Source organism: Peromyscus maniculatus, chromosome 7, assembly GCF_049852395.1.
Source record: "Peromyscus maniculatus bairdii isolate BWxNUB_F1_BW_parent chromosome 7, HU_Pman_BW_mat_3.1, whole genome shotgun sequence".
Taxonomy (NCBI): Eukaryota; Metazoa; Chordata; class Mammalia; order Rodentia; family Cricetidae; genus Peromyscus; species Peromyscus maniculatus.
This window is the reverse complement of record NC_134858.1, coordinates 48,744,122-48,768,158: the sequence shown is the minus strand read 5'-3', so window position 1 is coordinate 48,768,158 and position 24,037 is coordinate 48,744,122. Positions and strand designations below refer to the sequence as shown.

The following is a 24,037-nucleotide window of genomic DNA, read 5'->3' as shown; positions in this document are numbered from 1 at the left end:
TATAATTTAGTTGTCTTGAAACCCTGAGGGTAAAGCCACACTGTGGTGTTATTTTATTTGTGCTGAAATGTGGTGATATTTTATTTGTGTGCATTAATAAATAAAGCTTGCCTGGAGATCAGGGGGGAAAGGCCAGCCATTTTAAGTAAACAAGAAGTCAGGCAGCACATGCCCTTAATCCCTTAGCAGGCAGGATCTCTGTGTGTTCAAGGCCACACGAGGGAACAAAGCCAAGCATGGTGACACACGCCTTTAATCCCAGTACCAACCGTAGAGACCTGGAGGTCTGTACAGTGACAGAGCTGTGTAGGAAGAGGAAGTGAGGTAGCTGGGCTAAGAGCCAATGAGAGGGCACAAAAGCAAGGCATATAAGCCTGGGTAGACAGGAAGTTGTGTTCTTTAGAAGCTGTGGAGTTGGTAAGGGGAGGTTAGCTGGTGGTTTTCATATTTCCCTGATCTGTCTAAGGCTTTAACCCAAATTTCTGGCTCCATGTTTTTTATTTAATAAGACCATTTAGAAATTTGTCTACACCACACCCCTGAGAGTCAGGGTGGAGCTTCCCAGAGGGAATGAGCTTCTTGGTTGAGACTCATTGGACCAAGCCAAGGTCAGTCCTGAGATAAGGTATCCAGACAATGGAGGTAGGTAGCTGGGGAAGGTCTTCTTAAGGGGCATCTCATCCTATGCAGAGGTAGAAGAAAGCTTTTGACAGTCAGTCTTGGGGGTTTCTGTTAGAAGGCATATTTTAGGGTACTTTTGCTGGTCAGAAGAAAGACAATCCCTTCAAGATGGTCCTGCGTGGCAGTGTGGTAGGGGGAGTCTGTTCCAGGCCTGGCTGTTATGCACATTGCAGCAGATAGTCTTTGTTTTATTTTCGCTGCCAGTCTTGACGTTCTTGAAGCCTTTCAAAAGATTGAAGCCTGCTCATGACCATTCTTACAGACAAATGGTACTAAGGGAAGGACCAGGGGAGAGGAGGGGAGAGTGACAGCCAGAGAGAAGCAGAGCACGCAGTTCCTGGCAGGAAGTAAGGGTGGCATTCCAGGACCTGAGCTGTCTGTGGCTACCAGGAGGGAGCGTTGGGCACATGTTTGTTGCTCCACGATGCCTCAAAGCAGAAGGAGCCATTCTGACCAAAACAGGACTTTATGCAGCCATTTAAGAAGAGGAATATACTCCTTTTAACTGACACATTTTCTAGTTGCCATGTATTCTAGTCTAGAATAAAAAATGTTAGTGTACTGTCTTCCAGCAAAAGACTGAAAATTTTTCACTTTGTTCTTTCTGTTTGAATGAGAACAGTCCTCCACAGGCACATACTTAAACACCCGTTTCCCAGCAGGGGGCAGGCTTCGAGGCGGGGCTTAGCTGAGGAAGTGGGTCAGTGGGGATGGGCCTCGAGGGTTCCTAGCCCAGGCCTACTTCCTGTCCTCTTCCTCCTTCCTCTTCTGCTGCTAATCCCATGCTTTCCTCATTGGGCCTCAAGGCAGCTAACCAGCAAAGAGTTTTTTTATTAATGGACTATAAATAGCTGCAGAGACAGAGAAGGAAGCATTAGGGAGGAAGGTTGTCACTGGCCCTGGTTGTAGCTAAGGCAAACTTCAGAGTTTGAGATAATTTAGCAAATTAAAATATATGTATTATATGGGCACGTTAGATTCAACAACTGCCATGTTCAGGGTCCAATATACAATTGATAAATACTATGTAATGGAATGAATTCAACTAAAATAACTCTAGCCTTTATTCAAGTTCTTTGTGTTTGTGTGTATATGTGTATATGGATGACTTTATGTTTAATTCCTGTGGAGGCCAGAGGACAACCTTGGGGGTCATTCCTTATGAGCCATCCACTTTGGGTTTTGAGTCAGGGTCTCTCCCTGGCCTGGACCACTCACATAGCAGGCTAGGAGGGCAGACGAGTGAGCCCAGGGATTTGCCTGTCTCTGCCTTCCATGTTCTGGGATTACAAGCATGCGCCATCATGCTTGGCTGGTTTACTGGGTTTTAAGGTCAAAATGGAGCAAGGCCAGCACTTTGCTATCTCCCAGACTTCTTCTAGAAGCTCTTACCAAAACACTCAGATTTTAATTTTGAGACTTGCACAGAATCTAATAAACAGGGAGTCCCAGGATAGGACATGGATTCTAAGATCTCTGAGAACTTGGGCTGGGGCTTTATCATTAGTCACTAGATGTGTTAATTCCATAAAAAGTTTTGAGTTCATTTTCTCTAAAGACAATGAGAACTGGTTTGCTGTATTTTAGTCCTGCTAGGATATCATATACCATTCCTCATTCAACCAAATTGTCCTTAGGCATTAGAAAAGTATAGGACAGACATGAGTTTTTCTTGATATCAATGCCTAAATTTGTGGGTTTTAGCCCTAAGTTTTTGGCAAGAATCTCCCAACTCCCCTCTTCCAGTCCTCCCTATTTCTTAGGGGTATAATGTTCCTTTCATTATAGAAGCCCTCCAGAAAATATCTAGCCTCAGTCCTCACTGCCTGGAGCTGAGAGGTCACAAAAGCTCTCAGGTTAATTACCCTAGGCATCTAGCTTCCGGGGAAGAAAACTGAATTTCTCCACTCATCTGCCTGTGACCACCCTGTCATCATCCAGCCACAGCCTTTCAAGAGAAGCAAACCTTCCTATTTTGTCTGGGACACCTCCCTCCTGTAGACTCAATACCAGGTCTCAGTAAGAGCCACCTATGGACCTGTGAGGGTCATGCACATGTTAGTGAGGGTTTCTGATTTGCTCTAGAGCAAATCATAGCATTTTCCCTTTTGTGACTTAATCAACCATCTAACCTCTTGGACTCTATACAGAATGATTTTCTTAGTCAACCTACCTGGTTGTAGACACTCTCTGTTTCAACTTATCATGGCCAATGTGCCTGGTAATTGACTCACACCTTACTCTTCTTGATGAGTGGAAGGAAGAATGCCATCCATGGTCTACCTGATTAGAGTTCATTCTGTAGGAACTCATTCTCTAGTCAGAAACTCTGTTTATAGGCATAGCGAATCAACACTGCACTTCAGTTTTCTTCAAATCTCAACTGTCAATAGCATGTGATTGTAGAAACTGAGCTCTGATGCCTGCACCCTACAGTCACACAGCACCCTGGCCATAGATCCTGGAGCAGACCCCAGCATGAGCTTCTGCTCATCCTCTGGGCCAGTTTGATTCTCTTAGGCATAGACAAGCACTTTCTATGCCAGGGATGGTGGTTGGAAAATACCTTTGGACTCCTACCCCTCACCCTCCAGCTACCTTTTCCAAGGACTTGATGCCCCAAACCTTTCTTTCCACACAGCTGGCCCTCCCTCCAGGACACAGCTCCCAGCATCTGGCTTTCTGACAGCAAGGTGAGAAATGCACACACACACACACACACACACACACACACACACACACACACACACACACAAATGAGGCTCCCAAATTGGCAAAGACCTGTATTTCCTTCGTAAAATCACAACAACCGACTTTGGTGAACTATGTTTCAGAGCTGCTTGTGGAGGATGAGTTGTTTAATCACCTCTGAAAGCAATCTGCTAAACTTCACACACCCTTAAGATATCTACATTCTTAGCCAGAGATTCTACTGAGAGCAAGTTCCTTGTGATTCACCGAAAATATAAACTAAAAACATCAACCTTACTAGCAGACAAGGAAAGAGTAAATTAAAGCACTATGGTTTTCTGTTTTCATTCACCAGATTGTAAAAATGTAAAAAGGGCTGATATAATAGGAAGGATGTGGGGATGTGGGCCTTTAAAAAAATTATGTGTATGTGTGCATATCTGTGTGTGTGTGTGTGTGTGTGTGTGTGTGGAAGGGTATGTGCATATGGGTGTATGCCCATAGAGTTCAGAAGCAGGTGTCAGGTTTTCTGGAACTGGAGTTACAGGTGGTTGTAAAGCATCTGACATGGGTGCTGGGAACCAAACTTGGGTCCTCTGAAAGAACAGCAAGTGCTCTTAACTGCTGAGCCACCTCTCCAGTCCTGAGATGAGCTCTTTTATACACAGCTTGTTTGAATATGAATTGGCCCAACACTTCAAGAAAATTATTTAGTATCATTTATTAAAAATATACCTTTCCTGATACGGCGCATGCATACAACACCTCTGTCTTTATCCCCACCCCCACCCCACCCCCAGCACTGCAGGTCTGTGTGGAGCCTCATTGTAGGTTTCTATTCTGGATGGAGTTTGTGAAAGTTGTCAAGAATAAAGCCTACTTTAAGAGATACCAAATGAGATTTAGAAGGTAGTGAGAGGGTAAAACTGACTTCTGTGATTGGAAACAATTGGTGATCCAGGACTAAAATAAATACAACACACAAATACAGGATGATAGTTCATGTATTAGAGACAGCATCTGCCAGTGTCTTAGTTAGTGTTTCTATTGCTGTGACAAAACACCATGACCAAAAAGCAAGTTGGGGAGAAAAGGGTTTATTTGGCTTACACTTCAGCAGTGCTGTTCATCACTGAAGGAAGTCAGGACAGGAACCCAAACAGGGCAGGCTCCCAGAGGCAGGAGCTGATGAAGAGGCTATGCAGGGGTGCTGCTTACTGACTTGCTCAGCTCACCTTCTTTTTTTTTTTCTTTCATTTTTCTTAATTAAGGAATTTTCTACTCATTCCACATACTATCCACAGATCCCCCCATTCTCCCTTTTCCCACCCCTTAGTCCTCTTTCCCAAGTTACCCCACCTCCCCACATCCCCCAAATTGAGGTCTCCCATGGGGAGTCAGCAGAGCCCAGCACACTGAGCCTAGGCAAGTCCAAGCCCCTTCCCACTGCACTAAGGCTGTGCAAGGTGTCACACCACAGGCACTGGGTTCCAGAAGCCTGCCCATAGACCAGGAACAGATCCAGATCCCTCTGCCTGGGTGCCCCCCAAACAGTTTGAGCCAAACAACCAGGATCAGTGGTCCGGAGATGGTACCACCCACCATGGGCTGGGCCCTCGCTCACTGATCATTAAATGAGAATACATTTTACAGCAAGATCTCAAGGAGGCATTTCCTCAACCGAGACTCTTTTCTCTGATGACTCCAACTTGTGTCAAGTTGACACACAAAACCACCCCATACAGACAGATTGCATATGCCTGTATAGAAGGAGATATGATAGTCTGAGCAGCATATCACATGAACTGCTAAAATGCAGTGTGAAAATTGGCCTGACAAATTATGCAGCAGCCTATTGTAGTGACCTATTGCTGGCCCACAGGCTTCTCAGTAGGTTCGGCATGGACAATATCTATGAAGGACAAGTGCCATTGACTGGAGATGAATCCAATGTGATGGTCAGCCTGTTACTTCACTTGCCATTTAGATGCAGGTCTTGCCAAACTACAACTGGCAATAAAGTTTTTGGGGCCCTGAAGGGAGCTGTGGTGGAGGTTTGTCTGTCCCTCATAGTACCAAAAAATTCCCTGAGTAGGATTCTGAAAGCAAGGAGTCCAGTGCAGAGGTCCATTGGAAGCACAGCATGGGTCAGAATGTGGCAGACTACCTGTGTTATCTAATGGAGGAAGACAAAGATGCTTGTAAGAAACAGTTCTCTCAGTACATAAAGAACGTCATGACTCCAGACATGATGGAAGAGATGCATATGAGAGCTCATGCTGCCATCCGAGAGAATCCAGCCCATGAGAAGAAGCCCAAGAGAGAAGTAAAGAAGAGATGGAATTCCCCCCAAATGTCCCTTCACTAAAAGAAAGATTGGGTTGCTCAAAAGAAGGCATGCTTCCTCAGAGCTCAGGAATGGGCTACTGAAAGCTAAAGCCATTTTCTATGAAGTTTTCTCATAAAGACAATAAACTTATTGACCAGGCCAATATACATACATATATACATATACATACATATATATGTTTCCTTTGAGTCAGCATGCCAAATTATAAGGTCTATCACACATAAATAAACAAAACTCAAAACTCTGGGCACATAAAGATACACATGGATATTGAATATATCATCAGTAACTTCAAAGATTCCTAACTTTATATATACCTTTATGGGAACTAATCCATTATGGCATATTTATAGTGTAGAATACTATATAGCCACTTAGAAGAATTAAAGCTATATGCTGTGTCTCGGAACAGTGCTTGATATACATATTAAATGAGCATAGCAATTTCAGAGGAATGTGTGCAGCATTTGGTTTCTGGTGTTATGAAAGATTACTTGAGACTGGGTAATTTATAACATTCTCCTTTTTTTTAACTTGAAAAGTGAATAAATCTTCAATTTTCCATTTCTTCCCAACAAGTATGTATTAAGGCCTCCCTAGGTCTGAACCAAGCACTAGAGACCTAATAGTGAGAAACACAGATACTGCTTCCTGTAGATTAGTAAAACACTGAAGATTCATAGGAGGAAATATACCAGTAGAGGCAGAAGGGGAGGAGAAGGGAATACTCATTTCCCTTTTCACCTCTACTTGCTTGAGTTGTTTCAATAAACATGTATCACTTTTATGATTAAATTTTAAAAATGCACATACTGCATTAATTATTTGCTTATTTATTTTTGTCAACTTGACACAAGCTACAGTCATCTGAGAGGAGGACCCCTTGACTGGGAAAATGGCTCAATCTGATTGGCCTGTACACAAGCCTCTAGGGCATTTTTTCTTGACTGATGATTGACATGGAAGGGCTCACCTCACTGTGGGTGGTGTCATCCCTGGTCGGGTGGTCCTGGGGTGTATGAGAAAGCAGTGTGAACAACTATGGAGAAGAAGTCAGTAAGCAGTATTCCTCCACGGTCTCTGCTTCAGCGCCTGCTTCCGGGTTCCTACTTGGAGTTCCTGGCCTGACTTCCCTATATTAGCAAAAACTGTGAACATCTAACAACTGCTCTACAAATAAAGGATATTTTTATAATGGAAGATAATAAAGTTATTAAAATCACATATTTATAGTGTGTTGTGAATTGAGAAAACAATATAATTTTGAAGCAAGCATGTATCTATTTGTTGTAATTCCTACTTCCATAAAACATGTATCTGTGTTGATGTGTAGGAAAAAGCACTGAGGAGAAATGTCAAGAGTCAACAAGGTTTCTGAGGTTTTTTAAATTCTTGTGTGTTTTCCAAATGATGCTCAATGAACCATCCCTGTGTAAATGTGACCTCTGTGCCCTGCTCCAAGCCTAGATAATAGGGCGAACAGTTTGTCCAGCTTCCATCCCTTCCAGATGATGAGGAAAGGGCCAAGAGGCTGCAGGGATGGGGCTCTGTTATGTTGGGAAGAGAGGCAGACTGAATCTGTGGCAGAGGCTAGCCCAGGCTAGAAACAGGGGAACTCAAGGCCTATGCATAGGGAGGTGGATCTTCTGATTCAGGAATCACAACTTTAGGAGTGCAAGGGAGATTCTGAGATTGATGATCTGAAGCTAAATGCTTTTCCAGGTGAGATCTGTGGACCAGCCAGGAGCTGTTTGGAGATTCAGAATCTCTAGTCTCACCCCAGATCTGCTAAGGCAACTTGGTAAACAAATGACAGCTTTATGATTTAAAAATGAGATCAGGACTTGAGAATCTTAAGATGTGTGATGATGTGTTCAATGCTTCACAGCCACCTCAGTAGAAGAGAGACAGGGCCACTGGCCTAATGGTCTCTCACTATATCTTCTAGTTTTTCACCACATCAGTCAATGGGCTACCTGGTTATATACTATGTGGTAGTCTCATCCCATTCCTTTTTTCATCTAGTAATGTTTACATAGATATTTTATTCTCTAGGTTTTAACTGCACTCAAATTATGCTTGTGAGGAACAGCTGAAAGGCAATGAGTAAGTTCAAAATCAACTCCCATCCCCCAACTTCACTGAAGTGACCTTTCCTAACCCCTTGGAAGCTTCTTACATGCCCACTGAAATTTCTCTTTTGTTTTAGTACATGTTTGCTGTCCATCACCAGACAGATAGAAATCATGGCCCAAATGAGAAATAAAAGGCTCAGTATATCTGTCCAGAGGCTCCACAGAAACCTCTTTCCTGCCTGCTCTTCTTCCCTCTGATCTTTGGTTTTGGTCCCATGGTCATTCATTTTCATCAAAGGTTTAATTATGTTCCAGGATTCTGATCACTGCTTTATTAAATGTTGAAGCTCATGAACACAGAATGATGATTTCTCAGTAATGAGCTTCATTCGGAAGGACAGGAGAGGGTCAAGCCTGGTATAATCTCCAAGAGTTTGGCCTCAGCCGTTTCATCTCTAGCAGGCTTAATCGTGGTTTTGGCGTCTCAAGCACTCGACCTACTGAATTGTCTAAGGTCAAAAAGGGATACCCCAAATTAATTTTACAGACACATGGCTGCTAGTAGTTTACAGTGTTTGCTCATACTATTAAAAATAGCTCCTTTGATTTTCTCCTCAGATTATAAACCAAAATATGTTAGCTTGAAATGATAGGAGTAGCATTCTATTGTAAGAGAAAAATAAACAGGCACTACTGTGTTTATAAGACAAGGGAAAATCTTGGAGAAAACCTGCATTAAAAACAAACAAAACATTACAGCTGAGGATGGGTGGAGAGAGTGATCTGGGAGCAGTTAGGGGAAGAGAAAGAATATGAAAAAATACCTATTATGTAATTATTTAAATAAAAAGGAAAGAAAATAAAAACATTTCCCATCTAAAGCAAAAACACCCCCACAAATACAAGACTGAATGTGTACTGAATGAATCGTATTCTACCGACTTAGTGTCTCTGCTGCATAAAACATAATTTTAGGTATTATGAGGAGTCAAGGTTGGTTTCTTGATGGAGTTTCCAGTACAAGCCAAGAGATAAGAGAAACTGTGAACACTCTCAGTGTAGGACGATGATCAGAGGCCTACCATCTTTGAGTAAGGGGTTTATTCAGAGAGGCTCACTTACATGTGGACATCAGGAAAAGGCCAAAAGTAGTATTTTATTTTAGCTTTTGAGTATAGATTTTGAAAAACTTTATACTCTACTTATTTTTTAAATTAATTAATTTATTTGTTTTACATCCTGACTGAAGTTTTTGCTCCCTCCTCTCTGCCCATCCTGTCCCCTCACCTTACCTCCACCCTTCCTCCACCCATTCCTCTGTTTCTGTTCAGAGGGCAGGCCTTCATGGATATCAACAAAATACGGCATATCAAGTTGCAATATGACTAAACATTTCTCTTTGCATTTAGGTTGGGCAAGGCAATTCTGTATGAAGAATAGGTTCCCAAGAGACAGCCAAAGCATTAGGGACAGCCCCTGCTCCCATTGTCAGGAGTTCCACAAGTAGACCAAGCTACACAACTGTCACATATATGTAAAGAGCTTAGTTTGGTCCCATGTAGGCTCTCTGGTTGTTGGTTCAGACTCTCTAAGTTCCTATGAGCCAGGTTAGTTGTTTCTGTGGGTTTTCTTGTGGTGCTGTTGACCCCTCTGGCTCCTATAATCTTTACTCCCTCTCTTTGGCAGGATTCCCTGAGCTTGGCCCAAATGTTTGGCTGGAGGTCTCTGCATCTATTTCCATCAGTTACTGGATGAGGGCTCTCTGATGACAATTGGGATAGTCATCAAGATGATCACAGGAGATGGCCAGTTCAGGCTATGTATCCACTATTGCTAGGAGTCTTAGCTGGGACTTGTAGATTCCTGGGAGTTTCCCTTACATCAGGTTTCTATCTGTCCCCAAGAAGCCTCCCCTTTCCATCTCTTTCAGTACTCTCCTCCTCCACCCACCCTCCAACCTGATCCCTTAAGTTCCCATCCCCACCCATCCCCAGTCCACCCAGGAGATCTCTTCTATTTCCCCTCCAGGAAGATCCATTTGTCCCACCTTGGGCTGTCCTTGTTCCAACTCTCTCTGAGTTTGTGGATTGTAGCCTGGTTATCCTTTACTTTACAGTTAATATCCAATTATCAGTGAGTACATACCATGTTTGTCTTTCTGGGTTTTGGTTACCTCACTCAGGATAATTTTTTCTAGTTCCATGCATTTGCCTTCAAATTTTCTGATGTTATATCATGTAACAACAATAAATGAGGGTAGGGGAGGAGAAGGGAAGGAAAGGAAAGAGGAGGGAAGGAGAGAGGAGGGAAGAGGAAGGGAGGGGAGGGGAGGGAAGGGAGGCCTTGCTTCCCTTCATGTGACTCTTCAACATCTGTCTCTAATCCCATATGAAGCCTGACTCCTGCTTGACTTCTGTAAGACTTAAGATTTCCTCCTAATTAATTTCTTTTGTCCAAACAAATTTTAATACAGCTTTTATTTGTTTTGTGTCTGGTACCACGCTACCAGGTGATCCTTGACTGAACACCTGACAGGAGCAAGGCTGAAGGAAAGTTATGCTTTCCTACCAAATCTAAGCTGAAAGAGACATAACATAGCCATTTTAGTAGGAAGTATGGGACCTATTGTACTCTAAGTCAAATGCAGGAATGTTTGTCAATATTGGATATACCCTCCAAGTGTGAACATCAGGAACTATCTGTTTTCAATAAATTATTTCCCGTGAGACTGGAAAAATAAAAAACAAAATACCATAAAGCCTCACCTGTGGCTTTATCTCTAGGGTGAAGAAAGCTACCAGAAAAATAAAGCAAGTCCTGGTCTGCTATCATGGAAAGAGGGCTGACTTTAGAATCAAAAAGAGCTGGCATATAACTTCCCATGTGTCCACTGTGTGGCCTTGGAAAATGGAGCCTCAGTTTTAACCATGTAAGTTGAAACCAATTGTGTTATTGTGGGGACTAGAGGAATAATATGATACATGCACGTGGGAAATAGGGCCAAAGGAGTTAGTTTTCCCCAAACTCTCGGCTCTTTCTCTTGTCTTGGTTCAGGAATCAGGATTCTTTGATCCATGTATTTTCTAACATTGAGGCTGTTCTTCAGTTTTTCTGATGCCACAGAGTACAAGCAGAGCCCCACATGAGACCATGGGGACCTAGACAGAAAAAGCACCAGGAGAAAGTAACAGCCCTGGAGTTTGGGACAGTAGAAAAGCTGACTACATGTATGGAAGAAACCTTAGGCTGTAAAAGCTATCAGAGAAAGAATTTAAGACCAATCATTGAGATCTTTTATGACTGAAAATATCAACCCTGCCAAATAGCTAAATCGCTGGGTTGTTTGGAGACTCGGCCCTAGCTAATGTCATGCAGTAGATTCCTGAGCTGCTTGCACATTAGCTAATGCATTTTCCAAGTATAGTTTTCCAAGCTGACAATACAGCCACTTATAATGTAATGTTCATTAAACATGACCATATGTTGGAATTGTATAATTATAAAGACTGACCAATCCTCTCTCTGAAGAACTTATAAGCCAGTATGAAATGATTAAGAGATATATTCACACATACACTTGAGAGACAATCAAGAAAAGCAATTAAAAAATTCAATTATGATTAAAATTACAGATTATTGTAAAGCAATATGATGTTCTTATATAGAGCAAATGGAGACATTTTTTACCCTTAATTTCAAGATCATTCATTCTAAAAAGAACAACAGGCTCCTGGAAGGATTAATACTGGGTTCATCTTGTAGAAGTAGGAAGTTGGACTAAATTGGAGGTATTATTATTATTATTATTATTATTATTATTATTATTATTATTATTATTATTTTAATTGTGAGACTAGTTTTTAATGGCTGAGTCATCTCTCCAGGCTTTTTTCTCTTTCTTTCTTTCTTTCTTTCTTTCTTTCTTTCTTTCTTTCTTTCTTTCTTTCTTTCTTTCTTTCTTTCTTTTTCTATTACATCATAATCCATGTCCTTTGGAACTGAGTCAACCCTTAGCAATAAATTTGGTTGATTTATTGATGCATTGATTGGTTTATCCATTAATTTATACAACAAGAAGTGTCTTATACTATATTCCAAACACTGGGAACACACAGAGGAAAAAGCAATAAGCCTTTGCACACACAGGAGTTTGTGGATAAAATAGACTTCATTAGGTGTTGGTTAATGAGAGAGAGAGAGAGAGAGAGAGAGAGAGAGAGAGAGAGAGAGAGAGAGAGAGAGAGAGAGAGAGAGATGCTCAGCTTGGCTAGGGCTTTTGAAACTCGAAGCCCACCCCGGCAATGTTGGGAGTATCAAAGTCCTTGCACTCACAGATAAGATAAGCACTAGGAAAACCAGAAATGTTAAACAGGATTGTGTTTTCAATAGGAGAGATGTAGAACCCATTTTTCTACCTAGAAGGCTGGGGATGGAGGTGATTAAGAGTCTGGTGACCTCTACTATCTGTAAGACCAGGCCATTTAAAGCTTCCACAAGCAGAACCTGAGGTGGCTAATAGCCTAGGTGACATTGCATTATCTGTATGGCCAGGGGTTCCCCCAAACTTCCACAACCAGGACTGGAGGTAGCTAATAGACCAACTGATAACACACGAGATCCTCCCCAGGCCATTAAGATAACACATTAGCCTATCTCTAGAACCCATCTTCATGGCAGCAGTGACATGTACTTTGAAAAGAGTTTCAATGTAATTATGCCTCATTGTACACACGAGATTGTGCTATACTAGGAAACTTTTTTTTGCAAATTGTTCTGTGCTTAAATATGCCTAAAATAAACTGCTGCTGTCAGACTCTAGAAATTTGAACCAACACTGGCTAAGAAATTCATGTTGAACCAGACTTCCTTTTTGCCTCACATGGATCATTACTCTGCCAGCCCTGGTGTTTGTAATGACACATTTCTTTCAAAAAGGGCATATGTATTCCAACAAGACCATACCTAAGTCTTCTCAAATAGTGCTGCTCCCTGATAATTAAGCATTCAAATATATGAGCCTTTGGGGGGGCATTCTTATTCAAACTAACACAGTAACTGACAGCTTCTGCCAATGAAGATGGAGCTTGCTCAGCAAGATGTCCAATGTCGAAAACAGAGGGCCTTATTATTACACAGGATTGCTTTTATCTTAAGTAGAAAGCATTTATTATATCAAATATGACATTGACACTGACTGCAACAACAGAGAGACATCAGTTTGTGATGTGCAGGTATATGATTCTGGAAAATTCTTCTGCATTTGAAAACATTGATGGCAATACCCAGTAAAACTTCTTTTTATTGTATTAATGATGTCTTCATTTTTTTCCAAGGCAGGTATTTGTGGAAGCCCAAATTACTCGGGGTCAGAGAATCAGAGCTTGCTTTACCCAGCAGGGCTGCATAAGAGGATTTGATCACAGGCATGGTTACCAGGTGTTTGAAAGGGTCTCCACTTGGCTGTACAGTGTGCTTTGATGTAGCAAGGGGGAGGTCTTTTGCCCTACCCCTTAGCATTGTTATAAAAAGCCCTTTTCAATAAATGGAAAAGGCTGTTGGGTATTGACCCAGGTCCTCTCAAAGCTATCCCGTGTTTCACTTTCTCCTCTTTGCTATCTTTCTATTTAATATTTTCTTATCCCTCTCTCCTCCTCATAGGAACTCTGAAAAAGGTGGCAGCTGGTCTCCCACAGGTATTGATGTTCAGATGCACCATAAAAATCATTATTGATTTTTATGTACACATGCTGTGTTTCATCCCAGTACAAAAGAGACCACGTCATAACAATGGGAAGAATGTTCTTTGTCTGGTAAATGGGTATCCTTAAACTGGAGAAATTAGACCCTATTCTCTTATAACATGGACTAGAGCCCTGGGTCTCTCTTGCTGTTTGACTGGGAAGTACTGCATCACAGGAGAGGGCACTTTATTAGAGACTATTAAGCCATGAGTCTACTATGGATAAGGCAAAAGTCTAGGCTCCCCTTGCATCTCCAAATCTTTCTCAGTGATGTCACCAAACATGCTCAGGTCAATCTTTGATGACAACCTTTCACCATTGAAGACCCTGTCTGAAATATATGGACTCCCTGAGCAGAACTCTGCTACAGTAATTTGAAATCTCTTATCAAAATAAACACAGTGAGCCAGTGTGTGCTAAGAGTGGTACATGCTAACTCATGCCTTTAGGACATGTTCTAATCTACATATACCTTACATAGGAACATGACAAAACTCCACATTAAAATGAGGTCATATGAAGAGCCCAGTGCACAAAGAACACTAAAGCAGGGGTCAGAAGACCAGCTTTCTACTCTTAACCCTTAAAACACTTCTGTATTGTTGTGTGACCTTCAACTGGTCACTTGTACACTGCAGAATGGAGGTCTATACTTTCTTCAAAGTACCTTCTGGTGTTAGGTTCTTTGATGAGTGGACATGGTGACCTTTGCAAAGTTTCACCTACCTATCAGATGTATAGCTAGCAAACATTCGTTCTCATTCTTTAAGCCATGTCTTAATTCAATTGTTCCTTGGTTATGCAGAAGCTCTTCCATTTTATGCAATCCCTTTTGTTGATCTGATTTTTCTTCCATCTCCTGAGCTATTAGAGTCATTTATGGAAAGTCCTTGCCTACGTCTCTATCTTGAGGTGTCTCCCACAACAATTTCAGAGTTTCAGGTTTTACATTAAGGCCTTTGATCCTCTTGAATTGGTTTTGGAATAGTTGAGAGACAGGGATCTAGTTTCATTCTCCTACAAGTGGATATCCAATTTTCTAGCACTATTTGTGTGCTGGAGTATTTTCTCCAATGTCTTTTTAAGTTTCTTTGGTGTTTTATTTTTATTTAGTTTTTTTTTAATTTTTGAGAATTTCATATATGAGTCCACAGTATTCACATCATTACCCACCTCTTCCTCTAGTCCCCCTGAATTCCTCCCATGTCCCCCCAATATCCCCTCTCAAATTCATGACCTTTTCTTCTATAATTATTATTGTTATATTATATATATAATAACATATATATGTTACTTACACATAAATACACACAAGTCCAATTAGTGTTGCATATATATATATATATATATATATATATATATATATATATATGTTTAGATGACCATGTAGGATTGGGAAACCCATCAGAGGTCTCATTACTGAAGAAAACTGATTCTAATTCTTTTAATAGCCAGTTGACAGACTGTTGCTGTCCATCTAGGGGTGTGGCATTATGAAATTTCTCCCATCTATGTTGGCATGTGATCGTGGTCTTGGTTAGGCAACAATATGGTTGATATTTCATGGGTGCAAGCATCTGTGTCTGTCTAGAAGACACTATCTAACAGTAGTTCTTCTGGTTCTCTGGATTTTCCAATCATTCTGGCTCCACTTCCATATGTTCCCCAATTTTTAAATGGAGGGGTTGCCTGTAGATGTATCAATTGGAGCTGGAAGTTTGGAGCTATCATTATCTATATGAGAAAATTAGAGCTAGAGCTCAGTGGTTAAGAGTAATGGCTGCTCTCCCAGAGAATATGTGTTCAATGCCCAGCATCCACCTGGCGGCTCCCAACCATCTGTAATTCCAGTTCTAGGGACCCAGTGCTCTCTTCTGGACTCTGTGGGTTCCAGGCATGCACTTGGTGTACAAACATACATGCAAACAAAACACCCATACATGTAAAGTAAATAAATAACTAAAAATCAATTGATCTCAAATAAATAACTTAATAGTATGCCTCAAGGATTTAGAAAACCAAGAAAAAGTCAAACTCCAAATCAGTAAACAAAAAGAAATAATAAAGATAGGGTATAAATCAATGTAAAAATATTACAAAGAATCAATGAAACAGAAAGTTGGTTCTTTGAAAAGATAAACAAGATTAACAAACCCTTAGTTAAACTAATCAAAAGAAAGAGAAAGAAGATCCAGCATAAAATTAGAGGTGAAAAAGGATAATTTCCAACAGATACTAATGAAACTCAAAGGATCATTAAGGCATACTTTGAAAGATTATGTTCCAATAAAGCAGAAAATCTAAAAGAAACAAGTAAGTTTCTAAGCACATATGTCCTACCAAAATTAAATCAAGAGGATATAAACCACTTAAACAGATCTATAACTTGCAATAAAATTCCAAGAGATGATTATAAATCTCCCAACTAATAATGTAAGCCAAGGCTCAGTATTACTATTATTCTGACATGAAAACTAGATGAAGACAATATAGAAAAAGGAAATTATAGGGTCATCTTCACAAGGAACACGAACACAGAGAACTTAGTACCATACTGGCAAAACTACTTTAATAACACATTAGAAAGATCATTCACCAGGATCAAGAAGCCTTCATTCCAGAGGATTCTGTTTTATCCCTGATCTGTTGTGGTCTGATTGGCCTTGATATTGCTGTCATGGGCAAACTGCTTCTATTTCATGCAAGACTACCAGGGCCCCACTAGTAAATAAAGGCCACTCTGGCTGTGAGCTGTGTCCTTTTCCTCACCTGAAAGCATTTCTTACACACCCAGAGTGGAGTGTGGAGAGCTAACCATTCCTCCATGCAGCTTTCATATGTCTACAGTCCAACCTTGGATGGGGAAGGAGACACATACGAACAGCTTCTTCTTTTCCTTTTTGCTTCTTTGTGTCTAAACCAAATACAGTTAACTCTTTGTCTCCCAAATGTATGTGTTCTGTGTTTTTAAAAGCACTAGAAAAAAACAACCTATGAATCCTGCCTCTAAATGCCCTGGAGAGAGAGAGAAAGAGAGAGAGAGAGAGAGAGAGAGAGAGAGAGAGAGAGAGAGAGAGAGAGAGAGAGAGAGAGAGAAAGAGAGAGAGAGGATCATATGACTGTACCTGTCCAATAAACTTTGACTAGGAAGGAAGGCTTATGCAAGACATTTTGCTTACCAGGCTCATTCCATAAAGAAGCAAAGTCCTCAGAGAATGAGGTTGTATTTTGGGCATAGCTTAATGCAGGAACAATTTACCCAGAGTACATGTGAGTGATCCCAATAATAAAGTTAATGCCTTGCATGGCTTTTGTGCTTCACAGAATCAAACCATTCCCATGATAATTTTTAACCTCTTTAATTACTTATGGACATGGATAGTGTGTATATTCCTCTAAAAGTGAGAAAGGTGAGGGTCAGAGGAGTTAGATTTTTTCTGTGCCTATACTACCTTATAGTCTAGCACTGAGATGAAAGTGAGGTCTCCGCCCCATTAAAAGAGTGTGACAGTTTTCCCACATCCTAGGTCACAGTAAGGAGAGATCAATGGGAATTCATTCAAGGTGAGGGAGTTAGCAAGAGGCACAGCCAGCCTTCCACTCACCTGTCTTACTCTAAACCCAGTGAGAAGCAGTGAAAACCAGTAGTGTGAAGGCCAGGGGCAACTCTACAGGGAATGGAACTGTTTCTCATCTAGAAGGGGAGAGAGGTGATGGGAAAGGCAATAAGGAGAGCTACCTAAGACTCACTGCAAGCTTTTGTAATGCTTGGGCAGTTTTAATAATCCACAGGCACCCTCTCAAGGACAGGAAACCCATGGATCGGTGAGGTGTGGAGCATGGATAGTAATAGAGAGGCAGAAAGCCAGGCTGAGAAGGTCAGTCTAGTGTCACACCGGCTGTGGGATCTCCCTTCCCACAGTCCTCCCTTTATGCAAAGATTGAAGTGATGGTGTTCCTTAGGTGGATATAGAGAATAGCAGAAGGATTGCTGAAAACCCCCTCCGGCCTTCCAGTTCTGTCATCTATGATTTTTTTTTTTTAACAAGCTGGACAATGCCAGGAGACCCAATGCAGTTGTCTCTGGTGGCACACTCTCACCCATTCCCAAGGATGGCAGCCACTGTGGGTTAAACTCATTGCATAGATTTCCTTCTCAGTAGGCTGTTCTTGTAGGGAATACCGGAGTAGTCCGGCATGTCTGCAGAGCATGGCACAGCAGCTCTTCAATGGACGCCACGGTGGCTCCCTCATGCCCGGCACTCTAACTAGACACAAGCTTCTGCTGGACTAGGTGTGGTCTCACTCCCAATACAGGGTCAGAGGAGCAATAGGCCAGTCAGGCGACTCCTTCCCTTAGCCCCAGCACATTCCAAAGGGCATGAAAGCACTTGAGAGGCACTTCGTATGAGAAACTAAAAACACCCCTGTCAAAAGAAGGGCAAACGTAACAGCATGCAGGACATTTTTCTTTTCTTTTGTTATTTCTGTGCAAAATGTTTTTATAAGAGAAAAACCATTAATTTCTGGCTTATTACCTGGGAGTTGGAGTTGATTTTAAAGGATGAATGCGTAAATCAGCTCAGCTCTGCCCTTGAGTGGGATCACAGATGTCCCCTGCCCGTGGAGAGCTGAGCTTCTAGCTTGGTGGATAAGAGAGGCAGACAGTAAACACTGAAGTCCTCACGTAACACTTGTCCATCTTGGATGAGTTTTAGAGTACCAGTCTTCCCTCAGGTCTTTGATTGGGAAGGCAGGGAGCATCCTCCCATCAGTATCCCCTCTATGCATCACAACCCATCACACAGCACAAGGTTCTGAATGAATGGACAGTTCACTTAAAGCAGGCACCTCCCTGCCATGGTGTTGCTATCCTCAAAGGCTAAGTGCATGAACTTCATCTCTAATGACCCCTCCCTTTTGTGGCTACTTTGCTGTCCAGCTCTTTGTCCTCCACTTGCTGTGACACGTGATTTAGTCCCATCTATGGTCCCAGCATTGTGGACCCCTCCCTGTCACTTTCTCCCATTCTCTGCAGCCACTCTCAGTACAGCCATTTGAGCCTCACAGATGGATTCAGGTCAGGGAGAAATGAGCAGACAGTCTCTGGTCAGCAAGTACCACTATGGTTTGGTGATCCAGGTGCTGCTCTGGTGACCTGAAGTCTGACCCTGGAAGTCTCTTTCCTTGCTCTGCTGTGACTCCACAGCTTGCAGGTCATTCAATTTGCCACCCCACCCCCATCCTGAGTCCTTGAGCTCAGTCCCTATGTTGGAGGTCAACAGCCAATTTACCGTGGTGCCAGGAGCCTTTACCCCAATACCTGCACAGCCTTCTGACCTCTGGGCTATCATTCATCTTTCATCCCAAGCAACAACAGTGACTTTTATCCCACAGAGTACCGACCTGAAGAAGATCTACCCAACTTCTTTTCACCCTGGGTCCTCCACTAACAGACACAGCATCTCTGCTTTGGGGTTTTGCTTCACCAGTATCTCATGTTGATGGGGCTAGAGCCTGGATGGATACCTGCACTCACACTGAATAATGGGAGAGTTGTGCTGATTTCCAGAATCCTTTTTCACAGTCCTCATAAGGGCTGCTTCCCAAAGAGAACTGCAAAGTTTCCCTCTGAGAACTGTGAAATGAGATGTCTGTTTCCCAGTCTGAGGCTCACGTACTGCCTGGTGATTGTAATGATACTGACGGAGGCCATTATCATGTCCCCATCCCAAGCAGATTATGGAAACATTTGGCTGATAACTTTTCTTTTAAACACATAAAATAAAACATAGCTTCCCTTCCCCTCTCTCGTGTGTAGTGTGTGTGTGTGTGTGTGTGTGTGTGTGTGTGTGTGTGTGTGTGTGTGTGTGTGATAAAACTTACCCTTGAATCATGAACAGAAAGGCTAGGTCCATTCTATCCAGTGGCCCTGAAGAGAGTTTAAGACTTTGGGGTGCTGAGTGAAGAAGATGAAGGATACCCCTCCAGAAGGCCACAGAGAGGATGTCTGGTGTCCAGCCAGCAGCCAATTTTGCTGCCCACACCATGAGCAATGTTACTGATCTTTAACAATGGGCTCACTCCCTGGGCATTGCTTTCATAGATCTCACATTCTCCAAAGGTCACTTACCAAACATACCAATTTAGTGCTGAATTTATGACAGATAAGAGGGCAGAAATTATTTCAGCTGTTAGGCTAGAAATTTGTAGAGTACGATCCACTCTCAGCCAGGTCACTTCTTGCCTTACACAACGAGGTCAGTGTCCCACTTCTAGACAGTCTCTGAACCCACTACCTAAGGTTTCACTTTAATGCTACAGGGCCATATTACATGGTTTGTTAAATGCCATGCCTTCTATATTTGAACATACTAATTTTTCTCCATCATTTTTGAGAGGGTAAGGACCTTTAAGAAGTCTGAAATCTATGATGGCAGAGATGGCTCGGAGCCTGCATCAGTGAAGACTGGAGGAGACGTGGAGTTGAAATATCCCACACTTCATCGGCACTGTGCCCTGGGGACTGAACTCAGAAAACTCATACCTTGACAAAGCCACCATAAATATTTAGTGAGCTGATAATCGAGGCAGAGCTGATGTAGAGCAGAGGCAGTAAATTCTACTCTGAGATGGAGGAGAAATATTTTTCTTGGTTGAAATAATTTATGAGTACTGTGGGGGTAGAAAAGATGAGGAGTGAAGAACTAGAATCGTGATTTGTTATGATTCTTATTTTCAGGACTTGAATTTATTCCAGAGTGCTTTCTGTCCACTGCAGCATTGTGTGTGTGTGTGTGTGTGTGTGTGTGTGTGTGTGTGTGTGTGTGTGTGTGTGTGTGTGTATGTGTAAATCTCCTGTCATAGTCTTAAATCATAAAAACAAAATACAATGCAATTTTGTGAAAACCCTACCCTGGGTTATATTTTAAGATATGACTAATTTTGTTTTCCTGTTGCTTGCTCGTTGAATAATCAGTGCAGAAATCATCTACTATAGCCGTTAAAAACCTTCACATTATAAGCTTCTGTCTCTGCTCCTAAGGTTTCAAAAGCCCGAGAAGGTAAGTTGGTGGCAAAAGAAGAAACTGGGCACTGCCAGCACAACAGCAATTACCAAAGGCCACATGCCAGTATAAAGTAAGTCATCAGACTCCCGGGGTGCTACTCATAGACACACCCAGGTGAAGAACCACCTTAAGCTACCATTACTTAATAGCTAGCCATGAGGTTCAAGACAAAGCAGGACCAACCATAACTCTGCACATTAAAAAAAAAAAAATCTTTATGCTGTCTGGTACATACTAATGCTGGTCAGAACCTAGCTGAGTAGCCAGTTTCTCCAGTGCATTCAAGAATATTTGTTCCTTACACAATGCCTTTGAAACAAAAGATCTCTATGCCATGAAGCTCAGCAAGGTAACTCTTCTGAGAGACTCATAATTCAAGAAAACATACCAAAGACTCAGAGATACTCTGCAGAAAAACAGCCAGTCTGTGTCAGGTCCAAAAGAAACCCTGGACAAATGGCCTACTCGGGTGCCTATTAGCATACCAAAGTGCATGCTGGCTTCTAGGCTTTCTCAGCTTTGCAAGTGCTGATTGCAGAGTCAATGCTGCTATCCTGGCTCTTCTCTCAGCTCTTCTCACCATGTCCCCTACCCTAAACTTGTCCAGTTCATGGGCTTCCCTCCCCCCAGGTTCTCATTCCCATATGTCCTGCCATTTCAGCCTTGTACTTTCTTGGTCCTCTCTCTCTTGGGCCCCTTCTCACACCTCCCTCTCTTCTTCTCCTCTCTCACTCTGCCCTGCCCCCATAGCCAGGTTCAGTCTGCTGGCCATGTTCAGTCTACTACTTTCTCTCCCTGCTCTGGACTCATCCAGATGCCTCTGGCTGTTCTCTCCCTCATGTCTACAATAAAACCCTTCTCATCAACCGTATTTTTGAGAGGCCACTTCATTCTTCTTTTCATTCAGTCTGGTTTTATTTAACCCAGAACGTTCCAAGCCCATTGGACTTCTAATTCTTTCGGTTGCCACCTTCCAGTCTCCAGAAGCAGGCCTGTGTCTACATTCCTGCTTCTGAGTAGTTCCAAGGAAAGCTGACATCTCACTGATTTCCAAGCCGTTGCTCACTACTCTCCCTCCTCCCCTCTCTCTCTTCTTGGCCCATCTTGCCAGTTCCTATCATGTCTTTGAGATGCCCTAGGATGGTTACCTGCTCTGGGAAGTTTCCCCTTGTCCCCCTGGTCGGTTTGAAACTTCACGTTTCTGTTTTCTTTAAACATAGCTGTATTTCTCTGTAAGCACAGATGACTCTGAGTTGAGATATACATTCAAAATCACATGCCTCCCAAAGAGAGGGTTGAGGAGGAACATGCTTTACCTCTCTCTGATTTCTTAGCAGCTAGTACAGCAGTGAGGCCCAACAACACAGCTGTGGTGTGCATAAAGGAGGACCCATTGGATAGTATGCATGAAGCAATAGCACTGACCTCCCCAATGCCTCTCCTGCTCTAGAGGGCAGTGGTACCTATAGAAGGGCTATAGTCTCCCTGGGCTACCATCGTCTTTCTGTGGACTTTATCCTGGTGTCCTGCTTATAGGATGCTTATAGACCAGGCCAATAAAATAACACTAGTGTTGACCACAGCTCTGTATATCAGCCAACTGACCAAGCAAGTACATTGGTACCTATACATTCTAACGGAAGTGATAGATGATTTGTGTGCAATGAGAGATAGAGAAATACTGCTTTTAGGCACAGTGGGGGTGGCGTGCACCCCCGAAGAGTTCAGTAGAAAGAGTAGACTGGTAGTTGAAGAGAAACAGCTTCCAGAGGAAGGGAAGTGAGTCTGAAGGGAGTAGAAATAATTTACCTGTGTTTTTTCATCTGCCAAAATTGTTCTAATTATTTTTTAAATTTTTATTTATTTATTTATTTATTTTTGTGAGAGAGGGTCTCCTGTAGCCCAGGCTGGATCTGCACAAAACATGTAACGAAGGGTGATCTTGAACTTCTGATTCTCCTGACTTTACTGGTCAAATGATGGGATTATAAGCATGTGCTCTTGCTCTGGATTGATTCCAATAATTTCAAATGAATTTACCCACTTGATTCTCCCACAAACCCACAGAATATAAACACAAAAGAACATACAAAAAAATCTCATGTGATGCCTGACCCACTAAACAAAAACTAATTTTGAGATAAATATAGACTCAGAAAGCCACAGAACCAGCCCCTTTGTATTTCCCCAAAGAGCATTTTACATTACATAGCTTATTAGAAAGTTGACATTGGTACTCTTTGCAGACATTATGCAGAATTCTTTAGCATGCGTGAGTGTCTATATTACAGCTCCTTGCAGTTTTCTCACTTGTATAGATTGATGCTACCAATAAACACACACACACACACACACACACACACACACGACGAGAGAGAGAGAGAGAGAGAGAGAGAGAGAGAGAGAGAGAGAGAGAGAGAGAGAGAACTGCTCATCATCACAAAGACCTCTGTATGAAACTGATGGCTAGTGACCAACACAGCATCACCTGCCCATCATGTGCAGGGTAGCACAGGCATCACTGGAGTTCCAGGACACTGCCATCCAGGAGTGTGCAGTAGCCAAAGCATATCACCTGACCAATACTAGAAGGTCCCTGACTTCAGCAGTGTTAACAGAAGGTTCAGAATGTTTCCTCCAGCAGAGCAGGAAACAGCCAGACCTCACCCCTTACCTCTTTCAAGACAGTCTTAATGTTTCTGTAGCCTGAGATTCTAAGGAATAAATGTGCTATCTTGAGATGACAGGCTTCTCTGGGTGAGAAACATGGAGGAAAACCAAGAGTGTCCAGCGAGCCAATGCAATCCAGGGTCTCCAGCTTGTTCCCATCAGCTGAAGGATGAAGATGAGGAGCCTGTTCCTAGCCATTCAGCAGTTAGAGGCTGAGAACTGGGAGATGCATCGGCCAACACTGTGCCTGGCCCAGGGGTAAGAGAAGAGCAATAAAAGTAAAAGGTTCTGGCCATGGATCACTTTCTACATGACAGGAAGCACCTAAGATCAAAACTTCATTTATCCTCAGACCCAAGGTATCTCTGTCTCATGCCCATACTTATTCCTTAGTCACCTTCCACCCTACTAGGCATCTGGTAATTGAGAAGCCTTTATCATCATGCTTATCACATACATCATCAGTCTGAGACACGCCATCATAGTCCAGACACAAAGTGTTTCAGGACATGGAGATCTTCCACTTTGGGCTAGAATACCTCCTTCTTGTAGGTTCTGAACCCATGCCTGAAGATCCACAGGAAGAGGAGCCAAGTTCTAACATTTAACTACCTTTAACAAACCCGGAGTCATATCTGACTTCAGCAAGGCCATAAACTGAATTTTTTAAATTTATTTATTTATTTATTTATTTATTTATTTATTTATTTATTTATTTATTTATTTATTTTTTAAGTGATGCTGAATCCCAGCTTGACC

At 42.2% G+C, this 24,037-nt stretch overlaps 1 pseudogene; it reads left to right on the top strand.

Moving 5' to 3' along the window:
• Positions 1–4,216: 4,216 nt before the first annotated feature.
• LOC102927473 (large ribosomal subunit protein uL18-like) lies at positions 4,217–5,961 on the top strand (annotated as a pseudogene).
• The last annotated feature ends 18,076 nt before the right edge of the window (positions 5,962–24,037 follow it).